Source organism: Eleutherodactylus coqui, unplaced genomic scaffold (assembly GCF_035609145.1).
Source record: "Eleutherodactylus coqui strain aEleCoq1 unplaced genomic scaffold, aEleCoq1.hap1 HAP1_SCAFFOLD_320, whole genome shotgun sequence".
In the NCBI taxonomy this organism is placed as follows: Eukaryota; Metazoa; Chordata; class Amphibia; order Anura; family Eleutherodactylidae; genus Eleutherodactylus; species Eleutherodactylus coqui.
This window is the reverse complement of record NW_027102507.1, coordinates 74,415-92,579: the sequence shown is the minus strand read 5'-3', so window position 1 is coordinate 92,579 and position 18,165 is coordinate 74,415. Positions and strand designations below refer to the sequence as shown.

The 18,165-nt window shown below is 47.3% G+C and overlaps 4 non-coding genes and 1 pseudogene across 4 annotated transcripts; all 5 read right to left on the bottom strand.

The window, feature by feature from the left end:
* Window positions 1–937: 937 nt before the first annotated feature.
* On the bottom strand, window positions 938–1,128 carry LOC136604168 (U2 spliceosomal RNA). Its single transcript, XR_010789714.1, has one exon. It is a non-coding gene; the product is annotated as a U2 spliceosomal RNA (small nuclear RNA).
* A 2,615-nt stretch (window positions 1,129–3,743) lies between these two features.
* On the bottom strand, window positions 3,744–3,934 carry LOC136604177 (U2 spliceosomal RNA). The gene has a single exon (XR_010789722.1). It is a non-coding gene; the product is annotated as a U2 spliceosomal RNA (small nuclear RNA).
* A 2,616-nt stretch (window positions 3,935–6,550) lies between these two features.
* Window positions 6,551–6,761, bottom strand: LOC136604184 (U2 spliceosomal RNA; annotated as a pseudogene).
* A 7,539-nt stretch (window positions 6,762–14,300) lies between these two features.
* LOC136604167 (U2 spliceosomal RNA) lies at window positions 14,301–14,491 on the bottom strand. The gene has a single exon (XR_010789713.1). It is a non-coding gene; the product is annotated as a U2 spliceosomal RNA (small nuclear RNA).
* A 2,622-nt stretch (window positions 14,492–17,113) lies between these two features.
* On the bottom strand, window positions 17,114–17,304 carry LOC136604164 (U2 spliceosomal RNA). The gene has a single exon (XR_010789711.1). It is a non-coding gene; the product is annotated as a U2 spliceosomal RNA (small nuclear RNA).
* Between the last annotated feature and the right edge of the window lie 861 nt (window positions 17,305–18,165).

Genomic DNA, 18,165 nt, shown 5'->3' with positions numbered 1-18,165 from the left:
ATTCAGTCAGTGGCTGACAAACGAGCTCCATGCAAGTTTACATTAAACAGACACATTTCTTTCTTTACTGTATTGACTGCGGTCTGTAATCGAGCGGTTGAACTGTTTCTGTGTCCATGCATTGAATAAAGCAATACATCCTTGTAAAGTAGGCGTCCGTTCGTTGGAGTTCTTTGCTCCCCGAGTGTTGCTCCATCTCTAAACGTTGGCCTGGATCTTCATGGACGAATACTGCCCATCCCACGTGGAGCGTGTATCTCAGCCCGCGTGGAGTGCTGCAGTCCAATGAGGTATTCCGTGCTACATAGCAAGCCTTGGGCCTGTGTGATTGGGGGTCCGCTGCTGTCTGTCCACTCTGAAGCGCGCATCCGGGGCCGGCCGCTTTTCGACTACCAGCGACTGCAGGTCACACACACAGGCTGGTTGGAATGGCCTAGCATTATCCTGATCCGGAGGTGTAACTTGAAGCTGCGGGGCCCCAGTACAAAGTCTGGAACTGGGCCCCCAAACTATAAAGCGTCATTGATAGCATTGGTTTACAATGTGGGGAAGAGAGACTTTATGGGCCCCCTAGGGCTCCGGGCCCCCTGCACATACACCCATGACCCGAATACGTGGAGCATACAGACGCAGGCTGCCAGGATACGCTGTGCCTGCCCGATGTTTCCAACTTGGCTATTAGCGCAGCGGTAGGTACGAACTATAGAGTGCGGCTGCCATATGAACTGGTGTGTGTGTGTGTGTGTGTTTTGCTTCCAGTTGTACCTGTGCTGTGCACACTCTGGCAGACGCAGCTGCTCAGTGGATACAATGTTGCGAGCAGACGGGCTGAGTGTCAATCAAAGTGCTTGGGTGGTAGCAGCAGCCGCCGCCACAGCTGCGCTGCACCTCTTGCTCGTCGGTTTTGTTTTTCTGCTTTTGGAAACTGCTGTAGGAAAGGGGGTGCACCGGTCCTGGAGGTACTGCAATACCAGGTCAATGCGTGGAGTGGACAGAGCAAGCTCTTTTTCCAGCTCCCTGTTCTAAAAATCCATTTAATATATGGTCCCCAGATAGGGGACGTATCAGATATTAAACTGATAAGAACAGATACTACACTTGATCTTAGCCAAAAGGCCGAGAAGCGATAACCCGAAATGGGTTTCACCTGTAGCCCGGCCCGCCCAACTCCACTTCCAAGGCTTGAGGCAACACGCTCAGCCAGCACTCTGGGCGCACCCACAATGCACCCAGGCAGCTGGGAGAGCTATTAAAACTTTCCATAGCCCCGCCCCACGCCTTCTCAACCGCGCCCAGCCTCACACCCTCAGTCCTTCCTCTTGCACCGTGCTCACGCATCCTAGGCTTGCAGAGCCTGCTGCTGCTGCTACTGCAGGACTCGTCAGCTCCCTACAAAGGATGGTTAAGCCGGCGATGACACTAGAAGCAAGCACTAGTTTGTCTCTGAAGGTGCGTCGGTCGGTCGGTTGGAGGGATCTCTTCGGCCGGCCGCATTTCCAGTGGGGACGGATGGAAACTTTTAACCTAAAATAAGGGAAATTGGCTTCGGCCCCATAGGGCTTTATTGCCTTCCCCTGGGCCAGCATTAGTAGACCCTAGTAAGGAGAATATTAGAGCGGCATGGTCATCCGAAGAACTTAAAAACATACAGCAGGCCTTTTTTGCCCGCCCGCCATACATACATACATACATAACTACAGATTTTATATTTTTTTTTACATATATACATTATATATACACACACACACACACACACACACACACACACACACACACACACACACACACAATCTTAAATCTATCTTTAATCTATATCTACAAAATCTGTAATTTAGAAATAATCCATATCTATATTCTACATAATTAATAAAGATAGATAGATAGATAGATAGATAGATAGATAGATAGACTCACTCACATACATGCATACATACATACATACTGTATGCAATTGAGCCAGGTGTTTGGAAGGCTGACGATGTCACTCCTTTGTGATGTCATCAATTTAGAAGCATTAATACCGGGCTTGGCAGCCATTTCAGTCAGTCTCTGCTGCAGCTGGGAGACGGGAGATGGTCTTTATTTCCACCAAGAAGCTGCAGAACTACCGGTAACTGCATCATTTTTATTTTATTCAATATAGGTTTTATTGGTTTCATGGAGGGGGGGAAACTTTTGCCTTATCTCAAAGCAATGTAAAATTAACTTTGACAATGAAACTTAATAAATCAATTTCGAGTTGAACTATATCATGTTTGTCTGTGATATTTTATAAGGTCTACAAACAGGGGAATGAGGGGAGGGTAAGGGGGGGGTAGGTATCTATGACACGGGAGAAAGAAAAAATAAAACAAAAAGGGGGGGGGGGCGGGCTCCGGAATTGTTGTTTCTCTTTACGATTGTGGTTTAAACGTGTTACTCACATGTCCCTGTCTGTAACCACTTGGTAAATAGGGGTGAGCTCCGGGCATCTATCCATATCGCCCAGGTGTGATACAATTTATCATAGCCTGACGGCTCATCTGGAAGCCTCATTCTCTCCATACGCTCTATTTCGTGGATCATTGCTATTTTTAGTGGAGTGCATTTTTTATGCAGCACACAAGGGGGAGACAGCGGCCTACCAAAATCGAGTTGGCTGCTGCTGTGGCTTTCTTTTTTTAAAAAAAAGGTAGGTTCCGTTCTTCCATGGTGAGGAATAGGCAGGGAGGTTCGGTTTTTGCCAGCTGGGGAATGCTTATAGGCAAGGCCTTATCCCTGGTGGTGCGTGTAACGTCAGACCACGTTTTAGACATGCAGCAGCAGCATTCAGTCAGTGGCTGACAAACGAGCTCCATGCAAGTTTACATTAAACAGACACATTTCTTTCTTTACTGTATTGACTGCGGTCTGTAATCGAGCGGTTGAACTGTTTCTGTGTCCATGCATTGAATAAAGCAATACATCCTTGTAAAGTAGGCGTCCGTTCGTTGGAGTTCTTTGCTCCCCGAGTGTTGCTCCATCTCTAAACGTTGGCCTGGATCTTCATGGACGAATACTGCCCATCCCACGTGGAGCGTGTATCTCAGCCCGCGTGGAGTGCTGCAGTCCAATGAGGTATTCCGTGCTACATAGCAAGCCTTGGGCCTGTGTGATTGGGGGTCCGCTGCTGTCTGTCCACTCTGAAGCGCGCATCCGGGGCCGGCCGCTTTTCGACTACCAGCGACTGCAGGTCACACACACAGGCTGGTTGGAATGGCCTAGCATTATCCTGATCCGGAGGTGTAACTTGAAGCTGCGGGGCCCCAGTACAAAGTCTGGAACTGGGCCCCCAAACTATAAAGCGTCATTGATAGCATTGGTTTACAATGTGGGGAAGAGAGACTTTATGGGCCCCCTAGGGCTCCGGGCCCCCTGCACATACACCCATGACCCGAATACGTGGAGCATACAGACGCAGGCTGCCAGGATACGCTGTGCCTGCCCGATGTTTCCAACTTGGCTATTAGCGCAGCGGTAGGTACGAACTATAGAGTGCGGCTGCCATATGAACTGGTGTGTGTGTGTGTGTGTGTTTTGCTTCCAGTTGTACCTGTGCTGTGCACACTCTGGCAGACGCAGCTGCTCAGTGGATACAATGTTGCGAGCAGACGGGCTGAGTGTCAATCAAAGTGCTTGGGTGGTAGCAGCAGCCGCCGCCACAGCTGCGCTGCACCTCTTGCTCGTCGGTTTTGTTTTTCTGCTTTTGGAAACTGCTGTAGGAAAGGGGGTGCACCGGTCCTGGAGGTACTGCAATACCAGGTCAATGCGTGGAGTGGACAGAGCAAGCTCTTTTTCCAGCTCCCTGTTCTAAAAATCCATTTAAGATATGGTCCCCAGATAGGGGACGTATCAGATATTAAACTGATAAGAACAGATACTACACTTGATCTTAGCCAAAAGGCCGAGAAGCGATAACCCGAAATGGGTTTCACCTGTAGCCCGGCCCGCCCAACTCCACTTCCAAGGCTTGAGGCAACACGCTCAGCCAGCACTCTGGGCGCACCCACAATGCACCCAGGCAGCTGGGAGAGCTATTAAAACTTTCCATAGCCCCGCCCCACGCCTTCTCAACCGCGCCCAGCCTCACACCCTCAGTCCTTCCTCTTGCACCGTGCTCACGCATCCTAGGCTTGCAGAGCCTGCTGCTGCTGCTACTGCAGGACTCGTCAGCTCCCTACAAAGGATGGTTAAGCCGGCGATGACACTAGAAGCAAGCACTAGTTTGTCTCTGAAGGTGCGTCGGTCGGTCGGTTGGAGGGATCTCTTCGGCCGGCCGCATTTCCAGTGGGGACGGATGGAAACTTTTTACCTAAAATAAGGGAAATTGGCTTCGGCCCCATAGGGCTTTATTGCCTTCCCCTGGGCCAGCATTAGTAGACCCTAGTAAGGAGAATATTAGAGCGGCATGGTCATCCGAAGAACTTAAAAACATACAGCAGGCCTTTTTTGCCCGCCCGCCATACATACATACATACATAACTACAGATTTTATATTTTTTTTTACATATATACATTATATATACACACACACACACACACACACACACACACACACACACACACACACACACACACAATCTTAAATCTATCTTTAATCTATATCTACAAAATCTGTAATTTAGAAATAATCCATATCTATATTCTACATAATTAATAAAGATAGATAGATAGATAGATAGATAGATAGATAGATAGACTCACTCACATACATGCATACATACATACATACTGTATGCAATTGAGCCAGGTGTTTGGAAGGCTGACGATGTCACTCCTTTGTGATGTCATCAATTTAGAAGCATTAATACCGGGCTTGGCAGCCATTTCAGTCAGTCTCTGCTGCAGCTGGGAGACGGGAGATGGTCTTTATTTCCACCAAGAAGCTGCAGAACTACCGGTAACTGCATCATTTTTATTTTATTCAATATAGGTTTTATTGGTTTCATGGAGGGGGGGAAACTTTTGCCTTATCTCAAAGCAATGTAAAATTAACTTTGACAATGAAACTTAATAAATCAATTTCGAGTTGAACTATATCATGTTTGTCTGTGATATTTTATAAGGTCTACAAACAGGGGAATGAGGGGAGGGTAAGGGGGGGGTAGGTATCTATGACACGGGAGAAAGAAAAAATAAAACAAAAAGGGGGGGGGGCGGGCTCCGGAATTGTTGTTTCTCTTTACGATTGTGGTTTAAACGTGTTACTCACATGTCCCTGTCTGTAACCACTTGGTAAATAGGGGTGAGCTCCGGGCATCTATCCATATCGCCCAGGTGTGATACAATTTATCATAGCCTGACGGCTCATCTGGAAGCCTCATTCTCTCCATACGCTCTATTTCGTGGATCATTGCTATTTTTAGTGGAGTGCATTTTTTATGCAGCACACAAGGGGGAGACAGCGGCCTACCAAAATCGAGTTGGCTGCTGCTGTGGCTTTCTTTTTTTAAAAAAAAGGTAGGTTCCGTTCTTCCATGGTGAGGAATAGGCAGGGAGGTTCGGTTTTTGCCAGCTGGGGAATGCTTATAGGCAAGGCCTTATCCCTGGTGGTGCGTGTAACGTCAGACCACGTTTTAGACATGCAGCAGCAGCATTCAGTCAGTGGCTGACAAACGAGCTCCATGCAAGTTTACATTAAACAGACACATTTCTTTCTTTACTGTATTGACTGCGGTCTGTAATCGAGCGGTTGAACTGTTTCTGTGTCCATGCATTGAATAAAGCAATACATCCTTGTAAAGTAGGCGTCCGTTCGTTGGAGTTCTTTGCTCCCCGAGTGTTGCTCCATCTCTAAACGTTGGCCTGGATCTTCATGGACGAATACTGCCCATCCCACGTGGAGCGTGTATCTCAGCCCGCGTGGAGTGCTGCAGTCCAATGAGGTATTCCGTGCTACATAGCAAGCCTTGGGCCTGTGTGATTGGGGGTCCGCTGCTGTCTGTCCACTCTGAAGCGCGCATCCGGGGCCGGCCGCTTTTCGACTACCAGCGACTGCAGGTCACACACACAGGCTGGTTGGAATGGCCTAGCATTATCCTGATCCGGAGGTGTAACTTGAAGCTGCGGGGCCCCAGTACAAAGTCTGGAACTGGGCCCCCAAACTATAAAGCGTCATTGATAGCATTGGTTTACAATGTGGGGAAGAGAGACTTTATGGGCCCCCTAGGGCTCCGGGCCCCCTGCACATACACCCATGACCCGAATACGTGGAGCATACAGACGCAGGCTGCCAGGATACGCTGTGCCTGCCCGATGTTTCCAACTTGGCTATTAGCGCAGCGGTAGGTACGAACTATAGAGTGCGGCTGCCATATGAACTGGTGTGTGTGTGTGTGTGTGTTTTGCTTCCAGTTGTACCTGTGCTGTGCACACTCTGGCAGACGCAGCTGCTCAGTGGATACAATGTTGCGAGCAGACGGGCTGAGTGTCAATCAAAGTGCTTGGGTGGTAGCAGCAGCCGCCGCCACAGCTGCGCTGCACCTCTTGCTCGTCGGTTTTGTTTTTCTGCTTTTGGAAACTGCTGTAGGAAAGGGGGTGCACCGGTCCTGGAGGTACTGCAATACCAGGTCAATGCGTGGAGTGGACAGAGCAAGCTCTTTTTCCAGCTCCCTGTTCTAAAAATCCATTTAATATATGGTCCCCAGATAGGGGACGTATCAGATATTAAACTGATAAGAACAGATTTTTTTTTTACATTTATATATTTATTACGTATCAAATCATTAACAACAAAAATCAATAATTGCAATAGGTAAGGTCAGAAAAAAAAGGACAATCATTCAAAACAACATATTCCACAGGTGAATGTTCCACAAGCTGAGGGCTTTTCTTCTCCCCAGATTCTTCTTGTCCAGCAGGTAATACATATAAAGTTCACTTTTTGCTAGTTTCAAACAGTCTCTTACATTTATGCAGTCTCTTTTAAATAATAAAATGTTCCTCGTTTTCCATAGTGCGTTTTTTATGCAGCTTAAAGTGCACCACAGGACTCTTTCTTTTTCTGGTGTCATATTTGAAAATACACCGTAAAAAATAACTTCGTGGCTCAAAAAATCAATGCCAGCTAAAAACTTTAAAAACTGGCAACACTCCCTCCAGACCTCCTGTGCAAAAAAGCAGTTCCACATTATGTGCAAGACAGTCTCATCATCGCCACATCGTTGTCGGGGACATACCGCTGTGTTACTTAGCCTCCTTCTGTGCTGGAAGTCCTTTGTCGGCAGACACTCGTGGACCGTCATCCAGGCGATATCTTTGTGCTCGTTGGTTAGATAAGGTGCGTGCACTCTCCTCCAGATGGAAGCGCATCTGCTGTAAGAAAAACTTAAAACAGGTGTCATTATCTCTCGCCTTTTGACTTCTAAAACCAACTTTCTTGCGTCTTTTAAAATCTCTGAGCGGAGAGAATCCAGGCAGTACAGTCTTATTATCCTCTCTAAGACGACATATTGTTTAGGCGAGAATATTAAAACCGGAGAGGTCAGTGGAAATGACACCCATTTCCGCTTCCTAAAAACATGTCCGGCCGCGTACCTTAAAAAGTAGGACCAGGTGTTATCTAAGGACATGGTTTTAAAACAGAGGCTAAAAAATTTTGAGTGCAAAAATAACTTAATCTCTGGAACGTTCTTACCTCCGAGGCCATGCGACTTGTACATAATTTGCCTACTGAGCTTCTCAAACTTTGAGCTCCACACAAACTGGAATAGCATTCTCTGCAGCTTCTTTGTGGTGACTTCATTTGGGGGGAAAACAATACTCAGGTACAGCATGATGGGGAGCAAGAGGGCCTTAATAATTAATACTTTCCCTTCTAGGGTCAGCTTCCTGAGCTTCCAGAAGTCGATCTTTTTCTGTATCTTCTCTCTGACAGCTTCCCAGCTTTGGACTCCTTCGTTTTGTTTGTCAAATACTACACCTAAGATCGTGATTCCATCTGACTGCATCTTCAGGTTAGGGATGACCACATCCGACCAGTCTCCAATGGTGAAGCAACTGCTCTTATTTACATTCAACTTGAAAGTTGAGGCTTCACAAAAAAACTCAGTTATTCTTATGGCTCGCCTCAAAGCCGCTGGTGTGGTACAACAAATAGAGATGTCATCCATGTATCCTAGGACTTTGACTTCTTTCCCCTGGCCGCCAGGGATTGGCACACCTTTAATCACTTTATCCCTCCGGATCATCGATAATAAGGGTTCTATTGCACAGATGAATAAAATCGGTGACAAGGGGCAGCCTTGCTTGACCCCTGAACGCAGCTGGATCTCTTCTGTTAATGAGCCATTTATTAAAATTTTGCTAAAAGAGTCCTTATATAAGAGTGCAATCTGTTTGATAAAATTTTCAGGAAAACGCATTGCTCTTAAAACCGCCCATAAAAACCTATGTGAGACACGGTCAAAAGCCTTCTAGAAATCAAGCGACAAAAAGGCTACACTTTGCTTCCTGTCTTGTTGGTACCAGATGATGTCTCGGATGAGATTCAGGTGCTCATGTATTCCTCTTCCTGGTACTCCGCACACTTGGTCCGCATTAATGACTTTATTTAAAACCCCTTTAAAACGGTTTACTAAAACTTTAGACATTAGCTTATAGTCCACATTCAGCAGCGTGATGGGTCTCCAATTCTCCAAACGGGTTCGGTCTCCCTTCTTGAACAAAATAGAAACAACTCCACTCCTCCAAGACAGGGGCAACACCTCACGTTTAAAGGCTTCTTTAAAAACTGCATGCAGATCAACGCTAAAAAAGTCCCAAAATGTTCTGTAAAATTCAACCGGTAAACCGTCAATACCAGGGGTTTTCCCATACGAGAGACTCTTAATAGCAGCATCTAACTCTGGCAAAGTGACTTCTGTGCAAAGTGTCTCTTGGTCTTCTTTCTCTAATTTGCCCTGCAAGGCACCCAGGGCATCCTCAGTAAATGACCAGTCTATGCGATTTTCATCAAAAAGCTCTTGATAAAACTCTTTTGCTTTGGTGAGCATGCCTCCTGACGATGTCTCACCTTCTAGTTCGGTAATCATTTCTTTGGTGGAAACAACTTTCTTGAAAAAAAATCTAGAACATTTCTCGTCGCTCTCCATAGTTTTAACTTTAGAGTTATAGATCAGTTCTTTACCTCTGGAGTGAATTTCTTTAGTAATCTCTCTCTTTGTGTTGGCAATAATATCTTCCATATCCACTCCATTGGCCTTCAATTTGTAGCAGGTCTGCAGCTTGGTGCAGAGCCTTCTATGCCAGCTGATTTTCTCTCTTGCCCTGGTGATACTGGCTTTTACAAAAAACTGCTTAATCTCCTTTTTGCTTTGCTCCCACCAGTCCAGCAGGGAGGTGTAGCGGTCTTGCCTGTTCTTCAGCTTCTTGTAGAAAGCAATAAACTCCTCTCTGATGCTGGGGTCTTCTAGCAGTTGTGTGTTCAGTCTCCACACACCTCTGTCTCTACAGAGGCCAGGCAGTTCTAGTTGCGCAAGTACTAACTTGTGATCTGAGAATATGTTGGAGACCAAGTCCATTGACCTGGCGATAACTTGTTCTGTCCCACAGATTAAGTCGATGCGAGATTTCGAAGTCACGCTCTCCCAGGTATATCCTGGATCGCTCTTGTGCAGTACTCTCCAAATGTCTTTAAGTCTGAAGTCATCCAACAGGTCCTTAAGTTGTTTCTCTGTCTTGTCTTTTCTGGGCGCCTCAGCACCCCACCTCTTCTCCCCAGGCAGGACACAATTAAAATCGCCACAGATTATCAAAGGCAAAGAGCCTGGCAGGTAGTACTGTAGATCCTCAAATAGCTGGGATCGCTCCTCCTTCAATGGTGAGGCATAGATAGATAGCAGCCTGAACTCTACTCCCCGGAAGCTTACATTTAGGAGAAGGGCTCTTCCAGGAACGACCTGTAAAAAGGAATGGACTTTAAATTCATGGGACTTAAACAGAACTCCGATGCCTGTCGCTCTGTTCTCATTGTCTCCAGACCATATGGATGGTCCCAAAGTCCAGCTTTCTCTCAAATCCGCATAGTTTGGGCTGTAGTCAATCCCACACTCTTGTAGGCATATAATATCACAGTTCATGGTGGACAAAAAAGAAAACAAGGCAGCCCTTCTTGTAGGACTCCTCAGGCTTCTCACATTTAGTGAGGCGATTCCAATGTTGCGGGCCATTTAGGAGGTCAGGCACTACTGCTGTCCGAGTCCGTCATAATCCCAGCTGTTCCAGGGCTCGAGACGTTCTCTGACGAATCGGAAAACCTGATGTTAGTTGGGTCAGAAGGGGGTGGTTCCGCAGGGGGCTCAGGTAGTTGCAGCCTGGAAGGAACCGGTTTATAGAGGCGGGTGTCTGAAGTCTCAGTGGATGTTTCCCCCGGTTGTAAAGAGCTGGATTTTACCAGCACCTTCTTTGCAGTGTCTTGTCTTTTGTCAGCCGCCTTTTTCCTTTTCCGCTGTACCTCCCACTCCATCTCGCCCTCTGTATCTTCGGTGTTGGGGCCCTCGGCAGCAGCAGAGGGGCTTTCAGCGGCTTCAACCTCAGACCCCCCTGCCCCTGGCGCATCCCCCTCTGGATCATCGGACACCTTGGACCAGTCAACAGGAATTTTGGTATCATCAGTTAGGTCCTTTACAGGCTGTTCTTCAGGGACAACGCTAGCTGGTGATGCTTGCGCTTTAGATGTGCCCTCCAACACAGGGTGTTTTTTGAGCACATCCGCATACGATCGGCTGCTTTTTTTCAATGGACAGTCTTTAAAAGTATGCCCAGACACTTTGCAGATGTTACAGACGATTGTGTTCTTACAGCTCATGGTAGCATGCCCTTTCCTGTAGCATTTCTTACAAACCGCTACCTCCTCCTTGCAGGTTTCATACACATGCCCGAACTCCATACACTTTCTGCAGAATAAAGGCATTCCAGGGTAAAAGAGACGACCCCGATCCCTTCCAATCATAAAGCTTGATGGGGGGTGCCTCAAACCCTCGATTCCCTCCGGGCTCTGCTGGAATTTGACAAAAAACTTATATTTGCCAGTCCATAACTGCTCTGAATTCAGCACCTTATGAGAGAAACGTACCTCAGAGCAGTAGGTCCACAGAAAGCGGGTGATATCATTAAAGTCCACATATGGGTTGCTCATATGGACTACCAGAGGCTTCTCACCTCCAGAATAAAGCACCACAAAAGATAGTCCTTTTAGGTTCTCCTCGTGCAGGTTTGCATTAATCTGACGAAAGCAGCTCTGGCAAGCTGCTTCAGACTCCAGGGTAAGAATAAACCGTCCAGGCGAGTCTTGCAGGGCCAGAATATCCTCCCTCTTGATCTTCAACGTTTCCAGCAGGATCCTCCGTACGAAGAAACTTAGGGAGACCTTATCCCGCACTTCATCAGCAATTTCAATCTTGAAAGAATTCTTCAGACGTAGATCACCGGATTCCGCATAACGGATGGTAGCCGCCACGTTCTCCGACATCTTCAAAGGAATAGAGCGATCGCCTTCCCAAGTATCTTCGCAAGTCCGCCCCCAATAGCAGCGAAGGGCTTAAGATGCACGAAGCACCGATGCCCCAAGGCCGAGGGTACGACAGGCTCAGAAACCTCTGACCAGACCACGTAGATCTTAGCCAAAAGGCCGAGAAGCGATAACCCGAAATGGGTTTCACCTGTAGCCCGGCCCGCCCAACTCCACTTCCAAGGCTTGAGGCAACACGCTCAGCCAGCACTCTGGGCGCACCCACAATGCACCCAGGCAGCTGGGAGAGCTATTAAAACTTTCCATAGCCCCGCCCCACGCCTTCTCAACCGCGCCCAGCCTCACACCCTCAGTCCTTCCTCTTGCACCGTGCTCACGCATCCTAGGCTTGCAGAGCCTGCTGCTGCTGCTACTGCAGGACTCGTCAGCTCCCTACAAAGGATGGTTAAGCCGGCGATGACACTAGAAGCAAGCACTAGTTTGTCTCTGAAGGTGCGTCGGTCGGTCGGTTGGAGGGATCTCTTCGGCCGGCCGCATTTCCAGTGGGGACGGATGGAAACTTTTAACCTAAAATAAGGGAAATTGGCTTCGGCCCCATAGGGCTTTATTGCCTTCCCCTGGGCCAGCATTAGTAGACCCTAGTAAGGAGAATATTAGAGCGGCATGGTCATCCGAAGAACTTAAAAACATACAGCAGGCCTTTTTTGCCCGCCCGCCATACATACATACATACATAACTACAGATTTTATATTTTTTTTTACATATATACATTATATATACACACACACACACACACACACACACACACACACACACACACACACACACACACACACAATCTTAAATCTATCTTTAATCTATATCTACAAAATCTGTAATTTAGAAATAATCCATATCTATATTCTACATAATTAATAAAGATAGATAGATAGATAGATAGATAGATAGATAGATAGATAGATAGATAGATAGATAGACTCACTCACATACATGCATACATACATACATACTGTATGCAATTGAGCCAGGTGTTTGGAAGGCTGACGATGTCACTCCTTTGTGATGTCATCAATTTAGAAGCATTAATACCGGGCTTGGCAGCCATTTCAGTCAGTCTCTGCTGCAGCTGGGAGACGGGAGATGGTCTTTATTTCCACCAAGAAGCTGCAGAACTACCGGTAACTGCATCATTTTTATTTTATTCAATATAGGTTTTATTGGTTTCATGGAGGGGGGGAAACTTTTGCCTTATCTCAAAGCAATGTAAAATTAACTTTGACAATGAAACTTAATAAATCAATTTCGAGTTGAACTATATCATGTTTGTCTGTGATATTTTATAAGGTCTACAAACAGGGGAATGAGGGGAGGGTAAGGGGGGGGTAGGTATCTATGACACGGGAGAAAGAAAAAATAAAACAAAAAGGGGGGGGGGGCGGGCTCCGGAATTGTTGTTTCTCTTTACGATTGTGGTTTAAACGTGTTACTCACATGTCCCTGTCTGTAACCACTTGGTAAATAGGGGTGAGCTCCGGGCATCTATCCATATCGCCCAGGTGTGATACAATTTATCATAGCCTGACGGCTCATCTGGAAGCCTCATTCTCTCCATACGCTCTATTTCGTGGATCATTGCTATTTTTAGTGGAGTGCATTTTTTATGCAGCACACAAGGGGGAGACAGCGGCCTACCAAAATCGAGTTGGCTGCTGCTGTGGCTTTCTTTTTTTAAAAAAAAGGTAGGTTCCGTTCTTCCATGGTGAGGAATAGGCAGGGAGGTTCGGTTTTTGCCAGCTGGGGAATGCTTATAGGCAAGGCCTTATCCCTGGTGGTGCGTGTAACGTCAGACCACGTTTTAGACATGCAGCAGCAGCATTCAGTCAGTGGCTGACAAACGAGCTCCATGCAAGTTTACATTAAACAGACACATTTCTTTCTTTACTGTATTGACTGCGGTCTGTAATCGAGCGGTTGAACTGTTTCTGTGTCCATGCATTGAATAAAGCAATACATCCTTGTAAAGTAGGCGTCCGTTCGTTGGAGTTCTTTGCTCCCCGAGTGTTGCTCCATCTCTAAACGTTGGCCTGGATCTTCATGGACGAATACTGCCCATCCCACGTGGAGCGTGTATCTCAGCCCGCGTGGAGTGCTGCAGTCCAATGAGGTATTCCGTGCTACATAGCAAGCCTTGGGCCTGTGTGATTGGGGGTCCGCTGCTGTCTGTCCACTCTGAAGCGCGCATCCGGGGCCGGCCGCTTTTCGACTACCAGCGACTGCAGGTCACACACACAGGCTGGTTGGAATGGCCTAGCATTATCCTGATCCGGAGGTGTAACTTGAAGCTGCGGGGCCCCAGTACAAAGTCTGGAACTGGGCCCCCAAACTATAAAGCGTCATTGATAGCATTGGTTTACAATGTGGGGAAGAGAGACTTTATGGGCCCCCTAGGGCTCCGGGCCCCCTGCACATACACCCATGACCCGAATACGTGGAGCATACAGACGCAGGCTGCCAGGATACGCTGTGCCTGCCCGATGTTTCCAACTTGGCTATTAGCGCAGCGGTAGGTACGAACTATAGAGTGCGGCTGCCATATGAACTGGTGTGTGTGTGTGTGTGTGTTTTGCTTCCAGTTGTACCTGTGCTGTGCACACTCTGGCAGACGCAGCTGCTCAGTGGATACAATGTTGCGAGCAGACGGGCTGAGTGTCAATCAAAGTGCTTGGGTGGTAGCAGCAGCCGCCGCCACAGCTGCGCTGCACCTCTTGCTCGTCGGTTTTGTTTTTCTGCTTTTGGAAACTGCTGTAGGAAAGGGGGTGCACCGGTCCTGGAGGTACTGCAATACCAGGTCAATGCGTGGAGTGGACAGAGCAAGCTCTTTTTCCAGCTCCCTGTTCTAAAAATCCATTTAATATATGGTCCCCAGATAGGGGACGTATCAGATATTAAACTGATAAGAACAGATACTACACTTGATCTTAGCCAAAAGGCCGAGAAGCGATAACCCGAAATGGGTTTCACCTGTAGCCCGGCCCGCCCAACTCCACTTCCAAGGCTTGAGGCAACACGCTCAGCCAGCACTCTGGGCGCACCCACAATGCACCCAGGCAGCTGGGAGAGCTATTAAAACTTTCCATAGCCCCGCCCCACGCCTTCTCAACCGCGCCCAGCCTCACACCCTCAGTCCTTCCTCTTGCACCGTGCTCACGCATCCTAGGCTTGCAGAGCCTGCTGCTGCTGCTACTGCAGGACTCGTCAGCTCCCTACAAAGGATGGTTAAGCCGGCGATGACACTAGAAGCAAGCACTAGTTTGTCTCTGAAGGTGCGTCGGTCGGTCGGTTGGAGGGATCTCTTCGGCCGGCCGCATTTCCAGTGGGGACGGATGGAAACTTTTAACCTAAAATAAGGGAAATTGGCTTCGGCCCCATAGGGCTTTATTGCCTTCCCCTGGGCCAGCATTAGTAGACCCTAGTAAGGAGAATATTAGAGCGGCATGGTCATCCGAAGAACTTAAAAACATACAGCAGGCCTTTTTTGCCCGCCCGCCATACATACATACATACATAACTACAGATTTTATATTTTTTTTTACATATATACATTATATATACACACACACACACACACACACACACACACACACACACACACACACACACACACACAATCTTAAATCTATCTTTAATCTATATCTACAAAATCTGTAATTTAGAAATAATCCATATCTATATTCTACATATAGATAGATAGATAGATAGATAGATAGATAGATAGATAGATAGATAGATAGATAGATAGACTCACTCACATACATGCATACATACATACATACTGTATGCAATTGAGCCAGGTGTTTGGAAGGCTGACGATGTCACTCCTTTGTGATGTCATCAATTTAGAAGCATTAATACCGGGCTTGGCAGCCATTTCAGTCAGTCTCTGCTGCAGCTGGGAGACGGGAGATGGTCTTTATTTCCACCAAGAAGCTGCAGAACTACCGGTAACTGCATCATTTTTATTTTATTCAATATAGGTTTTATTGGTTTCATGGAGGGGGGGAAACTTTTGCCTTATCTCAAAGCAATGTAAAATTAACTTTGACAATGAAACTTAATAAATCAATTTCGAGTTGAACTATATCATGTTTGTCTGTGATATTTTATAAGGTCTACAAACAGGGGAATGAGGGGAGGGTAAGGGGGGGGTAGGTATCTATGACACGGGAGAAAGAAAAAATAAAACAAAAAGGGGGGGGGGGCGGGCTCCGGAATTGTTGTTTCTCTTTACGATTGTGGTTTAAACGTGTTACTCACATGTCCCTGTCTGTAACCACTTGGTAAATAGGGGTGAGCTCCGGGCATCTATCCATATCGCCCAGGTGTGATACAATTTATCATAGCCTGACGGCTCATCTGGAAGCCTCATTCTCTCCATACGCTCTATTTCGTGGATCATTGCTATTTTTAGTGGAGTGCATTTTTTATGCAGCACACAAGGGGGAGACAGCGGCCTACCAAAATCGAGTTGGCTGCTGCTGTGGCTTTCTTTTTTTAAAAAAAAGGTAGGTTCCGTTCTTCCATGGTGAGGAATAGGCAGGGAGGTTCGGTTTTTGCCAGCTGGGGAATGCTTATAGGCAAGGCCTTATCCCTGGTGGTGCGTGTAACGTCAGACCACGTTTTAGACATGCAGCAGCAGCATTCAGTCAGTGGCTGACAAACGAGCTCCATGCAAGTTTACATTAAACAGACACATTTCTTTCTTTACTGTATTGACTGCGGTCTGTAATCGAGCGGTTGAACTGTTTCTGTGTCCATGCATTGAATAAAGCAATACATCCTTGTAAAGTAGGCTGGAGTTCTTTGCTCCCCGAGTGTTGCTCCATCTCTAAACGTTGGCCTGGATCTTCATGGACGAATACTGCCCATCCCACGTGGAGCGTGTATCTCAGCCCGCGTGGAGTGCTGCAGTCCAATGAGGTATTCCGTGCTACATAGCAAGCCTTGGGCCTGTGTGATTGGGGGTCCGCTGCTGTCTGTCCACTCTGAAGCGCGCATCCGGGGCCGGCCGCTTTTCGACTACCAGCGACTGCAGGTCACACACACAGGCTGGTTGGAATGGCCTAGCATTATCCTGATCCGGAGGTGTAACTTGAAGCTGCGGGGCCCCAGTACAAAGTCTGGAACTGGGCCCCCAAACTATAAAGCGTCATTGATAGCATTGGTTTACAATGTGGGGAAGAGAGACTTTATGGGCCCCCTAGGGCTCCGGGCCCCCTGCACATACACCCATGACCCGAATACGTGGAGCATACAGACGCAGGCTGCCAGGATACGCTGTGCCTGCCCGATGTTTCCAACTTGGCTATTAGCGCAGCGGTAGGTACGAACTATAGAGTGCGGCTGCCATATGAACTGGTGTGTGTGTGTGTGTGTGTTTTGCTTCCAGTTGTACCTGTGCTGTGCACACTCTGGCAGACGCAGCTGCTCAGTGGATACAATGTTGCGAGCAGACGGGCTGAGTGTCAATCAAAGTGCTTGGGTGGTAGCAGCAGCCGCCGCCACAGCTGCGCTGCACCTCTTGCTCGTCGGTTTTGTTTTTCTGCTTTTGGAAACTGCTGTAGGAAAGGGGGTGCACCGGTCCTGGAGGTACTGCAATACCAGGTCAATGCGTGGAGTGGACAGAGCAAGCTCTTTTTCCAGCTCCCTGTTCTAAAAATCCATTTAATATATGGTCCCCAGATAGGGGACGTATCAGATATTAAACTGATAAGAACAGATACTACACTTGATCTTAGCCAAAAGGCCGAGAAGCGATAACCCGAAATGGGTTTCACCTGTAGCCCGGCCCGCCCAACTCCACTTCCAAGGCTTGAGGCAACACGCTCAGCCAGCACTCTGGGCGCACCCACAATGCACCCAGGCAGCTGGGAGAGCTATTAAAACTTTCCATAGCCCCGCCCCACGCCTTCTCAACCGCGCCCAGCCTCACACCCTCAGTCCTTCCTCTTGCACCGTGCTCACGCATCCTAGGCTTGCAGAGCCTGCTGCTGCTGCTACTGCAGGACTCGTCAGCTCCCTACAAAGGATGGTTAAGCCGGCGATGACACTAGAAGCAAGCACTAGTTTGTCTCTGAAGGTGCGTCGGTCGGTCGGTTGGAGGGATCTCTTCGGCCGGCCGCATTTCCAGTGGGGACGGATGGAAACTTTTAACCTAAAATAAGGGAAATTGGCTTCGGCCCCATAGGGCTTTATTGCCTTCCCCTGGGCCAGCATTAGTAGACCCTAGTAAGGAGAATATTAGAGCGGCATGGTCATCCGAAGAACTTAAAAACATACAGCAGGCCTTTTTTGCCCGCCCGCCATACATACATACATACATAACTACAGATTTTATATTTTTTTTTACATATATACATTATATATACACACACACACACACACACACACACACACACACACACACACACACACACACACACACACACACAATCTTAAATCTATCTTTAATCTATATCTACAAAATCTGTAATTTAGAAATAATCCATATCTATATTCTACATAATTAATAAAGATAGATAGATAGATAGATAGATAGATAGATAGATAGATAGATAGATAGATAGATAGACTCACTCACATACATGCATACATACATACATACTGTATGCAATTGAGC